The 15,000-nt window shown below is 38.9% G+C and overlaps 1 protein-coding gene across 1 annotated transcript in view; it reads right to left on the bottom strand.

Moving 5' to 3' along the window:
* Nucleotides 1-15,000, bottom strand: part of LOC115216809 — a 60,968-nt gene that overhangs the window by 44,677 nt on the left and 1,291 nt on the right. The gene's annotated exons all lie outside the window — the stretch shown is intronic.

The raw sequence follows: 15,000 nt of genomic DNA, 5'->3' as shown, positions 1-15,000 counted from the left end.
GGTGCCAAGTGGATGTTTTATATTAAGATTTCAACGAAGGACAATTGGGTGGAAGCTGGGTAGCTCCGGTTTATTTGTTTGCCTCAGTCGCCCCCACTGACCATTGAGGTCTAGGCTATTACAGAAACAATTCATAAGATATACCATTGAATGTGCTTGTACTTGGTCGTGCAAGAAATAGCAGTCAAATTTCTCTTTCTGCTTTACACTCTCTACGTAAAAAGAAAAAAATAACTGAATTCCCTTTGATGAAAAATTCACAAAATCAACAAAAAAACTATATTAAAATCTTTATGAAGTCGATTTTTTTTTTGGAGTCAATAGGTCCTTTTTCTTGCGATCTACCTGTCGACTTCATTAGTGCAGGTGACATGATTAAAGCATCCGGTACACTCTGTAAAAGCGGTTGGTGTTAGGAAGGGCATTCTACCGTAGAAGCCATACCAACCCATGCCAGCATGGAATACAGACGGTAAATGATGATGATGGTGATGACGACGACGATGACGATGATGATGATGAAGTCTTCTACTTATTCTATCGGTCTCTCTTGCCAAACCGCTAATTGAAACACACACACACACACACAATCTCCCTCACACACACATGCGCGCGTGCAGTCTCGCTTTCTTTCTTATACACACACACACACACAACACACACACACACACACACACACACACACACACACAACTAGCTAGGTATGATCACTATTGATAAGAACTGAAGCTACTACCATTATCCCCGACATAATTAGGCTATCAACAGGAATATTTCGCGGTGACGCCTTCTCTGTAATTCCTTTCGTCCCAGCAGTGAACCTTTTGTCAGCCCTTTTACGAGAAACACAAAGGATTACATGATAGGAACTGCAAATGAAAGAAAGATTAATTTCAACCACACCTTTTTTTTGTTGATAAACATAAACTCTACCAAAGGAGCAGCTATGAATGGCCACAAAATTCTCACGGGAAATAGGAATGGAGTTTGGTCAGAACGATTGTTCATGCTGTCGAACGGGCAAGGAATATGGCCATCAATGGCTTGTCTGTCACTTATGTCCCTATTATAAGTGATGAATGTTACAAATACCTTGCAATCAACAAGAACATGGCGTATGCTGGTGCTGTAACGCTAGAATGACTAAAGAATACTTCGGGAAGTCAGAATTATCTGCATTCAATAAAACTGTGCTCACAATGGTTTCGCGGTGCCAGTGCTATCTTCGACTGCACACTGGAAGAAATCTTCAACTTGAACATCAGGACTAAGAAAACACTAACAATGACTGCTAAGTTCCACTTCAACTGTGACGCATGTTAAACGAAGGTTGAGGCATAAGATCATTCTAAACCAGTGCTCCCCTACTGGTATGTCACGGCACACTGGTGTGCCACGAGACGATGCTAGGTGTGCTGCAGTGAAATTTGAATATAATTTTTTTCCTTATACTTTTAGTTATATTTTTAGTTCAGGTGTGCCGCCGAATTTTGAAAAGAGTAGTGCAGGTGTGCCGCCAAATTTTGAAAAGAGTAGTTCAGGTGTGCCGCCGAATTTTGAAAGGAATATAAGTGTACCGCGAGTGAAAGAAGGTTGCGGAGCACTGAGTACTGCATTGTGTCACTTTGACAATACCTGCTGGACAACAAAGAGAGAAATGAGTACACTATGGGCAGGTGAGGCTGTGTGATAAGAAGCTTGCTTCCCAACTATACGGTTCTGGGTTCTGTCCCAATGCGTGGCACCAAGGGCAAGTGTCTTTTACTATAGCCTATTCCGCCAATTTCTGACTGACTTGATATCTTCCCAGCCTTATTATTTAAGGTCGGAGGAGGATAGCTCTTTTACCTTTTTATTTTTTTTATTTTTTACATTTTATTATATATTATATATTATATATTTCGTATATATATATATTACCAAATATATACGTTTTATTTACTATTTTGCACATTATTTAGTCATTGTTATATGTTTTATCTTATATTTAATCTTTCTATATGTAATTTTTCTAAATGATATAATTTAATTTTCATTATTGAATTGATAAAAGGTGTTTTTTACTAATTTATAGAGTTGGTGTTTACGTCCCCATGACTTAGCGGTTCGGCAAAAGACACTGACAGAATAAGTAACAGGCTTAGCAAAAAAAGTCCTGGCTGGGGGCCGATGCATTTGACTAAAAATTCAAGGTGGTGCCCCAGCATGGCCGCAGTCTAATGACTGAAACAAGTAAAAGATAAAAAAATAAAAGATACTCAGCAGTGAAGGTAATAATTTTTGGGGATTAGGCGAAAATCACCCGAACAAATATTCCGAGTTTACAGCTAATCCATGTTAATTAAGAGTGGCTGGATTGATCTACTTAAATTTTGACTTGGAAGGAAAATACTTATCATGCTAGTGGAAAGTTATGTATGGCTACATATCCATACCCCGCAAGCTAGAGAATGCTAGCAACATTGAGAAATATGCGTGAGCAAAAGTTGTGCATCGTTGTGGAGATTACTTACTCTGCAGATGTGGATGTCTCATCAAACATAGGGAAAAGGAGAACGTCTATGGAGAACTGAGGAGAAACCCGCAAGACTTATATCCAGACTATGGGTTTTATTTGTTCCTCTCATCATAGGTGGTGAAGGCACGTGGCTTAGTAGTGAGGGTATTCGATCGCAAGGTCATGAGTTCGATTACCGGCGGAACGTTGTGTCTTTGAGCAAGCCACTTTATTTCACGTTACTCCCGTCCACTCAGCTGGCAAAAATGAGTAGTACTTGTATTTCAAAGGGTCAGCCTTGTCACATTCTGTGTCATACTAAATATCCCCGAGAACTACGTTAAGGGTATGCGTGTCTGTGGAGTGCTCAACCACTTGCACGTTAATTTCACGAGCAGACTGTTCCATTGATTAGATCAAATGGAACCCTCATCATCGTAACAGACGGAGTGCCAGTTATTATCATAGATTACTGATCTGTGTAACAAATGATCTGCCAAGAAACCTAGAAATCTTGGGGTTCACCTAAAAAGAATGGTGCTCCAGCATGGCCTCAGTCAAATGACTGAAACAAGTAAAAAGAAAAAAAAGCTGATTTGCATTCTTCAGATATTATCGATTTGTGGAAGAGCGAAAATTTGTTAAACATTTCAGGGACCGTTTGAGGTTCCTGGGTGAACACGGGTATTGTTGGCATCCTTTTGTGGTGTCGGGAGACAATGGAGTTGCGCATAAACTAATCCAGTCTGGTTTTTACATTTCATGTCCCCTCCAGTTTCCTCTCCAGTTTTGTGCAGGCCTGGGCTAGATGTAAGAAAATCCTGGGTAGCCCAATCGTCAGGACCTTCTCTCTCGACCTTGCTGATGTAGTCCAAAGGAATGCAGAGCATTACGTTTAGCACCAGCTTGGTTGCAGGAGCTGCTGGAAGAGTATCGAGTAGGGGCTCCACTCCGGATGTCTTTGAAGGTTGTCTCCTCTCCGTAACCCTGGATAGGGGCCCATACCGAGTACTGTCAGCCGGAGCCAGCTGAGCCCGGGATTCGTGTTAGGCAGGGTCGTCACTCCTTGAAGTAGTGAAGAAAATCGCTACCCACTACCTAACATGGGTCCATAATCATTTATACACATGGAATGCATGTAAATGCACACTCACACAAGCAGTAATGAAGCGATCGCTTGTGTTCTGTCGTGACATGCACACTTACAAGTTGGAAGTTCATCCACATGCACACACATACGCATAACATGCCCATATATAGGCATACATCAATCAACCCAGGTAAACACAAATACTAAGAGTAGTCTTTACTTAGACACAACAGCTTTGCTACTTTATTAGTGACCCGCTTCAGTTCTGTTAAGGAAAAAAGCCTTAAAAATAAATCCCAAAGAAACACATACGTACGTTCGTACTTACATATGTACTAGCATCCCGTCCGGGCAGGAGTATATACGCCACAGAGTCTGAGAAACTGGCTTTATGAGTCTATGGCTTAGGAGGGACCGGGTGATCCTTTGCATAATACCTTTCACACGATGTAATCTGAAATGCGTTGTAGGGCGTCATGCTCAGTTGAAGAACGACGAAGGCAGGTTTTCCTATCGCCAACCCGATGACCTCAATATTCGACGACGTTCAGTCAGTTCACATGCCTGACGGTTTCTTTTATTGTAAATGCCGAACTGGTTAATCCTCAGTTTTCGAACCACAACTGTATCGTATTGCAAGCAGATACTTTTCTATGACGGCACACATGCGAAAATACCATGTGTGAATAACTAAGACAGTTTAAATAAATCGATAAATAAATAAAAATAAAAGTTCAAAGTAGTCAGTCATTTACAGGAGCACGATGTCGTGCGTTCTACAGACTCACAGTTACCGAAAGGGCGTCATGCGTCATGTGTACTCAGTGCGTGACTCCTCATTCCGCCACAAAAACTACTACCATTCTTTTTAAATCACGAGACACATGTTTCTTTGAAGGACCCATATATATATATATATATATATATATATAATCTCTAATGTAGGATAAAATTTTTTCGAAAAAAAATTTCATCAATGGCCAGCATATTAAAAAATACCTTTAAAAGTTAAATTATAAGAGCAAACGAAAAAATGTCTAATGCCAAATATGCCGAAAATTGACATATTGTCCATTTACCATATAATTTTTTTCCCCAGTACGTACGCTACTCGAAAAATTATATGGTAAATGGACAATATGTCAATTTTCGGCATTAGAAATTTTTTCGTTTGCTCTTATTTATAAGTTGTTTATAATTTAACTTTTAAAGGTATTTTTTAATATGCTGGCCATTGATGAAATTTTTTTTCGAAAAAATTTTATCCTACATTAGATATAAATTTAATAGTGTTCACTTCAGGACTCTCCCACTCTGTGAGTGCCTCAGTTCAAATCGCACGTGTCTTGAATGGGCTGGAGTATTTCTATTTTGGATTTATTTGGGGTACTTAGTTGTGTTTGCTTCTTCCATGGGTATGAGTACGAATCTAATTTACTTCTTTGCCACATGTATCACTGACGAAGAGAGGGTTCTTTTTGAACTAACTCTGAAATCGGTCCGATATGGTAATAATGGAATTTTTTTAGAGATTTCTGTTGGATTTTTTTCGAGTAGCGTGCGTACTGGAAAAAAATTATATGGTAAATGTCCAATTTTCGGCATATTTGGCATTAGAAATTTTTTCGTTTGCCCTTATTTATAAGTTGTCACTGCGTGACATCTTGGGCAAGTGTCTTCTACTATAGCCTCGGGCCGACCAAAGCCTTGCAACCTTTTCAATAGTTTTGAGAGTGAAAACTATTGAAAAGGTTGCAAAACGCAACGAAAATTTTAGGAAAATAAAAATAAGAAAAAAGTGGAAATATATACATACATTTGTACTCTTTTACTTGTTTCAGTCATTTGACTGCGGCCATGCTGGAGCACCGCCTTTAGTCGAGCAAATCGACCCCGGGACTTATTCTTTGTAAGCCCAGTACTTATTCTATCGGTCTCTTTTGCCGAACCGCTAAGTGACGGGGACGTAACCACACCAGCATCAGTTGTCAAGCAATGCTAGGGAGACAAACACAGACACACAAACACACACACACATACATATATATATACATATATACGACAGGCTTCTTTCAGTTTCCGTCTACCAAATCCACTCACAAGGCATTGGTCGGCCCGGGGCTATAGCAGAAGACACTTGCCCAAGATACCACGCAGTGGGACTGAACCCGGAACCATGTGGTTGGTTAGCAAGCTACTTACCGCACAGCCACTCCTGCGCCTATGTATATATAAATATTAATATAAATTTATTTATATATATATATATTATATATATATATATATATATATATAGATATATATATATATATATATATATATATATATATATAAATATTTATTATATATATATATATATAAACAAATACACGAGGACGTGGTACATGTAAGTATTAGCAGATGCTCGGGATAGGAAAGAAAAGTGCTCCAAAGTTTCGAGCAGACTTCTTCTTCAGAAACAGAGGAAGTCCAAGAAAAAAGGAAGAGGAGGAAGAAAATCGCCAATGACAATATGGTTATATTTTAAAATGTATACACAAACACACACACACACACATATATATATATATTACATACATACATACACACACACACACTATATACATAATACACACACACACCTATATATATATACATACATACATACACACACACACACATATATACATAATACACACACACACTATATATATATATATATATATATATTATATATAATATTATATATTATATCTATATATATACATAGTATGTACATATATACACACATATATATGTATATATAAGCAGAATATATACGTCACTAAAATGAACAAAGGGCACTAATCAGCACTACTATTGCTAGAAATAAGGGTCAAAACGACTCAATAACGAACAAAAGCACTATCTTAATGAGCTGACGGGGGGGGGGGGGGTGGACAAGCTTCCTTCGGTCGCAGATACAGCCAGATAATCCATGATTTCGCGTTTTGATGCTTAATGCATCTTAACGTTCATCAGTGGCTCGCACTGCGCCTGGGGTTAAACTCATCACGTCTTGTCAGCTTATAAGATTTTCGTTTGAGATCATATGCTGATTTCAAAAATGGTAAAAGTGAAAATTATTGGTTGCCATTGAGTTGTTTTGATTCTTATTTCTAGTTGCTGATAAGTGCCCTAAAATTGCGATTTTGCCACCTATATTTGTTTCTCTCGTTTGCGTATTGAACTCATTTGTTTTCGTATTTCATGTTGTTTACTGTTGGTGACGTCCTATACCCAGTATATGCATATGTTATATAAATGTATATATATATATATATGCATATATATATATATATATATATGCAGGAGATATGCCTATATATGCAGAGATATGCCTATATATGCATATATATATATATAATATATATATATCTATATATATAATATGCAGAGATATGCATTATATATGCATATATATATATATTAGATATATATATATTATATATATATAGATATATATTATATATATATAATATATATATATAGGTACCTATACCAGTTTCACACTTGCCAATGTTAACTTCAAATTGTCATCGACCAGTTTAATTTCGTCATTATCAACTTAGATGTTATTATCGAAGGGTTGAGTGACTTTTCTTCTTTCTTTTTATGCAAGATTATTGACATAGTGACTACTTGTTGAAGAATTATGAAAGAATGTAAACGTGTAAATGATTTTGTATAATAAAAATTGTTGCAAGATTACCATAAATATACATCTATTCAATATAATGGGTGTCTAACTGCGTAATAAATTGTTACTGTTCCTTTATCGCATACTGTCCGGTTCTTGTTCTCTATTACCTGCCACTCGCCGGTGTAAACTTTCTAGTTTGTACCCTATATATATATATATATATATATATATATATATATATATATATATATATATATATATATATATATATATATGTATATACAAATAAATGAAAGAATGGAGGTGAACGACGATTTACAAAAATTCCTTTATCCTCGACATATGTTTCGAAGACTGCATATCCTAATTTCGAAGGAATAAGGGGTGCATTTAGCCGCCTTCTCATCAGGAAAGACAAGGAACTTATGTCAGCATCATGATGACATTATCGCTATGGACTCCGTGTGGGCGTCATCTAAAAGTTTTGTTCATCATGATGCTGACATAAGTTCCTTGTCTTCTGATGAGAAGGCGGCATAATGCACCCCTTATTCCTTCGAAATTAGGAATATGCAGTCTTCGAAACATATGTCGAGGATAAAGGAATTTTGTAAATCGTCGTTCAACTCCATTCTTTCATTTATTTGTATTAAAAAAACCCACAAATTTCCACACGAAAGCACGTGATCTCTGCCTTGGCATGTAGCTTCACCGTGTTTTTCTGACGTGGAATTGCTACCCGGGTATCGGTTAACCGAATTATCCATACTAGGATAAATATTCAAAGACTAATACATATATATATATATATATATATATATATATATTATATATATATATATCTATATATATATATATATATATATAATATATATATATATATATATATATATGTATGTATGTATGTATGTATGTATATATATATATATATAATTATATATATATATATATATATATAAATAATATATTATAATATCTAATGTATATAATATCTATATAAAATATATGCATATATATATAAATATATGCATATATATAAATATATGTATATATATATATAAATATATGTATATTATATATCAATATATGTAATATAGATATATATATAGATATATATACACTTACACATACACACATATACTTATAATAACACGAATAGGTGGAGGTTGACTCCACCTAGGGCAAGTGTGTTTACGATAGCCTCGAGCCGATCAAAACCTTGTGAGTAGATTTGGTAGACAGAAACTGTCTATATATCTGTGTGTGTGCCTTTGTGTCTGTGTTTGTTTTTCCTCCATCGCTTGACAACCGATGGTGGTGTGTTTATATCCCCGTAGCTTAGTAGTTCGGCAAAAGAGAATGACAGAATAAGTCTTACAAAGAATTTTCCTGGAGTCTAAAACCATGGGATAGGAATAGAATATGAAAGTGGATGGGGAACAAAAAATTTTGCGAAAATATTAAAATTTTAGTACAAGAAAAAGTTCAGAATTGTAGTTTCCACGATATGGAGTACAGGTATCCAAAGATAAATGGATAAACAAATAAATAGATAAATAATCTTTTCTACTCTAGGCAAAAGGCCCGAATTTTGTTGGAAGGGGGCCAGTCGATTAGATTGACCCCAGTACGCAATTGGTACTTAATTTATCGACCCCGAAGGGATGAAAGTCGAAGTTGACCTCGGCGGAATTTGAACTCGGAACGTAACGCCAGACGAAATACCTATTTCTTTATTACCCAGGATGGGCTAAACATAGAGGGGACAAACAAGGACAGACAAACGGATTAAGTCGATGATATTGACTCCAGTGCGTAACTGGTACTTATTTAATCGACCCCGAAAGGATGAAAGGCAAAGTCGATCTCGGCGGAATTTGAACTCAGAATGTAGCGGCAGACGAAATACCGCAAAGCATTTCGCCCGGCGTGCTAACGATTCTGTCAGCTCGCCACTTTAACAACAACAGCAACAACAACAATGACAATAATGATTTCATTTATTTTCTACCAGGGTGAAGGATGAGGGAAACAATACAAAGACAGACATAAGGTGTGGGTGTATACATATAACGAAACGATAATATAATTATAAACTATGTGAGTATACACGGTATACAATGAAAAGGAAAGAATATATACATAGCATACAAAGGTTTAAAGAAAAAAATGGGTGTGGGATATAGCCCTCCTGATACAGGATTGCCTCTAGGGATAATAGAGGAATTCCACTGTCCGTGTCCGAGATTTCCTTGAACATCGAAAGTGCCCTCTCCAATTCCTTCTCTCGGATTCACAGGTCTACACTTAGACCATCTACTCTTGCCATTTTCGCAACTTTCACCCACCTTTCAGTAAACTCATTCGAGGACAGCACTTCCTTCTCCACCCCCAATTTCCTTTTCAAGTGAAACTTGATGAAGTCAATGAGAGCTCTACCAAAGAGGAATGTATCTGTCCTCATGCCGTCAAGCAAACCTCTTTCGCCACAGTCATCAGGCAAAGGAAAACTGCCTTGTCTGCTCGATTGAAGGAGGGCGGAGGGGCAATCATCACTCGGCCGATAGACGGATCCGTCCCACATGTGACGGCAGCTGCTCGACATAACCCCGCAAATCAGCAATGCCCGGACACCGAACGAGTGCACGGAAAACGGTTTCGTCACTCTACGTGCATCTCAGAGGACAAGCCTGTCTGACAGTATATCCAAGCCTGTAGAGTTCATTTCGAACCAGTAGCACCCTCCGGTAGCACTGCTAAGCCAAGGACATCTGGAAATTATCCATGATAGTCCCCGGCCATAAAGTCCTTCGGAACAGACTAACCAGTCCATCGGCACCTGGAGTCCCCCCGAGAACGTCGTCGCACTTTCTCGCTACTAATCCTCTATAAATTTCTAAAGCGGAACATCCACCGATCCCATTGCCCGACTGGTAGAGGGCTGTGAGCGGCTGACAACATTCTAGGTACCAGGCACTTAGTCTCGGTCTTTTCTCCACTCAGGACTCCAGCTCCGTCAAGGAGACGAGCTGCGGAAAGAAGAGCCTTACAAACGAAGCCCCCACACGCTCACCGTCCAGAAATCGTTGCAGGTGGCGTAACTTAAGAGCATGTCTGCGCATTAGGACCCACAGCATACCTACCCACCACTCAGAGGATGCTTGAAACAGACTGATCGCCTGGCCATTGGAACGCGTCCCTTCCACAAGAATTTAGGTAAAAGACGCTCCACCCTGGTCAAGCAGTAATCGGGACAAAGCATGACGGTCAAGCGATAAATGGTAATGGAAGCCATGTAGTCATTCTCCACCTCTGCCCGACCTTTCATGGACAGCTTCCTCTCAGCCCATTTCTGGGTAAGACTGGTCTCCACTTCGGAGGCGTCCGACACCATGACAGTAACATCGTCTGTGTATGCCCCAACACTGCCCTTCCGTACCGCGGTTCGAAAGGACTGCCCCTTAACTGTTCCAGCTTCCGCAGCAGTGGCTTGAGTGCCAATACGTAAAGAAGAGGCGACAGCGAGTAGCCCTGATGGACCGAGCGTGCGATGCCAAACGGTTCCGATAGGTAACCGTTTACTTTGACCGCTGAACAGCTGCTGCTGCTAATAATGATAATAATAATAATGATAATAATAATAATAATAATAATAATAATAATAATAATAATAATAATCGTTTCCCTATTGGCCACAAAGGCCAAACACAAAAACAAATATAGACAATACAAAACAAGGGACGCGTCGGGTTTAACACAAGAATCGAGTAAATAATAAAATAACAAAAAGAAAAGTCTAACAATTAAAATACCCAATTGGGGAGAGTGCCACCCAGGGTCAACTAAGGCGCACCACACCTCCTGGTCACCCTGACCGCCAAGAGCTCCTTAGGCAGGCACCCCTACATGTGAATGTTCAACTTTCTTTATTGACCACATGGGTTACAAAACCTCAGAAGAATTCAAGTATAAAGGACAGCAGAGAATACATAGAGACATGCAATTAACAATCAACAGAAAATTCCTTAATTGGAGTAAGGGCTACCACTCAGCGGTGAACCAGGAACCCACGGACAAGTGTTCCTCTTCTCCGTTCTTTCAAGTCTACAAGTGCTATGCTAGGAACAGGTCGTTTCACTCGGGTCATTCTCGCTAAATTTACCCAATTTTTTGCAGAAATACTGGTGCAGGCACTTCCCTCTCCACCACCGAGGATTTCGCAGAAAAGTAGTGTTTTCAAACAACAACAACAACAATAATAATAACAACGATGATTTCTTTTATTTGCCACCAGGGCGAAGGATGAGGGGAACAATACAAAGACAGACATGAAGTGTTGGGGATTTACATATGAAATGATAAAAAAAATTGCAAGTACATACACAGCATGCGGCATGCAATAAAATAAAATGAAGGGAGGTTCAGCTATCAATAATAATAATAATAATAATAATAATAACAGCCCTTTCTAATACAGGCACAAGACCTGAAATTGGGGGTGGGGAGAGATAGTCGATTACATCGACCCCAGTACTCAACTGGTACTTGATTTATCGACCCCGAAAGGATGAAAGGCAAAGTCGACTTCGGCGGAATTTGAACCCAGAACGTAGCGACTGGCGAAAGAAATACCGCTATTTTATCCAGCGTGTTAACGATTAAGAAAAGCATTATAGACAGGACAAAACAAAGAATGTGTGTGTGAGTGTGTGTTGTTGTTGTGAGGGTTTTGCGTGTAAACAAGACTAACAAACTTTCAACTAAATCATCGATGTGTGATCCTCAATAGGGAGAAGACGTTTGAGGGATGCTCATGGAAAAATCCCATAAAAAAAAAAACAGACGTACTTTCACTTTGGGGGAAGATGCTTTTTTTTTACTTTCCTTTTTTTTATCATCTACAGGCGTATACTCTGGGCAGGGATGTTCACCCGCGCCATTCTCGCCACTTTCATCCACCTTTCAGCAAATTGGCTAGCAAACAACACTTCCCACTCTTCGCTTATTTTCCTTTTCAAGTGAAACTTGAAGTTGATCAGGGGTTGGCCAAAGAGAAAAGTATTTGTCTTCAGCCCCTCCAATCTCGTCCACCATACAACCTCTTTCGCCATGGTCACCAGGCATATGAAAATAACATTTCCTTCTCGGTTAAAGGAAGGCGGCGAGGCGATGTCCACGATGGATTCAGTTGACGGCCGGATCCGTCCCACATGCGACGGCAGGGGTTCAATATAGAACCAGAGGCCAGCAATGCTTGGGCACTGGATGAGTGCATGCAGGAACGTCTCGTCGTCCTGTGTGCATCTCGTATTGCTCCGCTGACGGCACACACGTGCCTATAAATTTTATCACGAATAGGCAAAGCTCCCCAGTAGCACTGCCAGGCCAGAGATTTTTGGAAATTATCTATCGGTTCCGGGCCGAAAGTTCTCCGGAAAAGAGCGGCTAGTTGATCTTCTTCGACGCCCAAGAACGTCGTCGCATTTTCCCCTCCACTAATCCTCTATAAAAAGCTTAAGTGGACGTTCAAGTGTCCGATTGGCTGAGGTCTGAGAGCACTTGAAGACACTCCACTTTCCAAATGCTCACCATCGGTCTCCGTTTTACTCAGAACTGCAACTCCGTTAAAGAGGGATAAATTGATCACATGATTGATACTTAATTTATCGACCCCGAAAGGATGAATAGTAAAGTCGACCTCAGCGGAATTTCAACTCAGAACATAAAGACCTGCGAAATGTCGCTAAACATTTTGTCCGGCTAACGATCCTGCCACCTCGATACTCTAATAATAATAATAATAATAATAATAATAATAATAATAATAATGCCCTGATGCAGTACCAGGCAGTGGCTCTCATCGCTTCCGATCTTAACTGATTGGAAGTGTCGTCATGTACATTGTTTTGTCTTGGCATAAAAGATGGGCTATAACAAATATTCTGCTCAATACCACAGATTTGCCTGTCAGTTGTTTGACCTTAACCAGTTGAGCTTGTCCCTTGGTGACTGACGATATGTGCATCTCTGATCACGAGCAGAAATAATGGGGGAGCATCATAGCCATGTGTTGAGAGGAATTCTTTGGGGGTTTGGGTAATTCACGTTTGACAACATGAGTATCTTGTTCACCATACTTAAGCAACCCTTATTCAGGGACCTTTTGAGAGGGATGGGTTACTCGACCAGAAGAAAATTCTAACTGGGCCCCACCTGCAAGGTCGTGTGCTGTTTATCTTGATATGAGATCACCATCTCGCGCACATATGGTTGTGATGCATGTGCCTGGTGTACCCTTATCGGACGGGTAGTCATGATGGGTATACTGGCTTCGTATATTTTACCCCAGTGTCACTTTGGTGGCATGCGCTGCTCTCACACTCAACAACAACAACAACAACAACAACAACAACAACAACAACAACAACAACAACAATAATACTGATGATGATAATGATGATGATAACTTCAATTTTTTTTTTGCCACAAGGGCAGCTTGGGGGAGGTTGGGATGAGTCGATTACATCGACCCCAGTTTTCAACTCCTTCCAATATTATCGACCTCGAAGCGATGCTGAAAGGTGAAGTCGACCTCGGCGGAAATTTTGAATTCAGAACGCAATGACGGACGAAATACTTACTGCTAAGCATTTCGCCCGGCGTGCTAACGATTCTACCAGCTCGCCGCCTTTATAGTAACAACAACAACAGTAACAACAACAACAACAACAACAACAATAACAATAACAACAATAACAATAATAATAACAATAACAATAACAATAATAATAATAATAATAACCATCAGAGTATCACAACAAATCACAGCACATACCCAAGGCACACAGAGCTGCGCTCGGTAGTGAAGTGAAAGCACGCTATAAAAATAAAACTACTGAATAATAATAATAATAATAATAATAATAATAATATAATAATAATAATAATAATAATAATAATAATAATAATAACGATGACGACGACGATGATGATGATAATAATGATTTCAAATTTTGGCACAAATGACAGTAATTTTGGGGAAGTAGGTAAATCAGCTTTCTGTAAATCGATTACATCGACTAAAGTGTTCGATGATAGGTGCTTTTTTTATCGATTCTGATAGCGATGAAAGGCAGAGTTGACTTCGGCGGAAATTGAACTCAGAACGTAAAGAACCGGAGGAGAGCCGAAAATACTACTACTACTACTACTACTACTACTACTACTAATAATAATAATAATAATAATAATGATGATAATAATAATAGTAATAATAATAATAATAATCATTTCTACTATAGGCATAAGGCCTAAAATTTTAGGGGAGGGGGATAGTCGATTAGATCGATCTCAGTGCGTAACTGGTATTTACTTAATCGACCCCGAAAGGATGACTGATCCTTTCTACTGTAGACACAAAGCCTGAAACTTGGGGGAAGGGATTAAGTCGATTACATCGACCCCAGTGCGTAACAGGTACTTATTTAATCGACCCCGAAAAGATGAAGGCAAAGTCGACCTGGGCGGAATTTGAACTCAGAATGTAAAGAGCCGAGGGAAAGAAAACCCAATAATAATAATAATAATATAATAATAATAATAATAATAATAATAATAATAATAACCTTTTCTACTCTAGGCACAAGGCCCTAAATTTTTTTTTTGGGGGGGGGGCAGTCGATTAGATCGATCCCAGTATGCAACTGGTACTTAATTATCGACCCCCGAAAGGATGAAAAGCAAAGTCGACCT

The sequence above is a fragment of the Octopus sinensis genome, linkage group LG10, assembly GCF_006345805.1.
Source record: "Octopus sinensis linkage group LG10, ASM634580v1, whole genome shotgun sequence".
NCBI lineage: Eukaryota > Metazoa > Mollusca > Cephalopoda > Octopoda > Octopodidae > Octopus > Octopus sinensis.
Note: the sequence above shows the minus strand (reverse complement) of the source record. Positions and strands in the feature narration are given on the sequence as shown.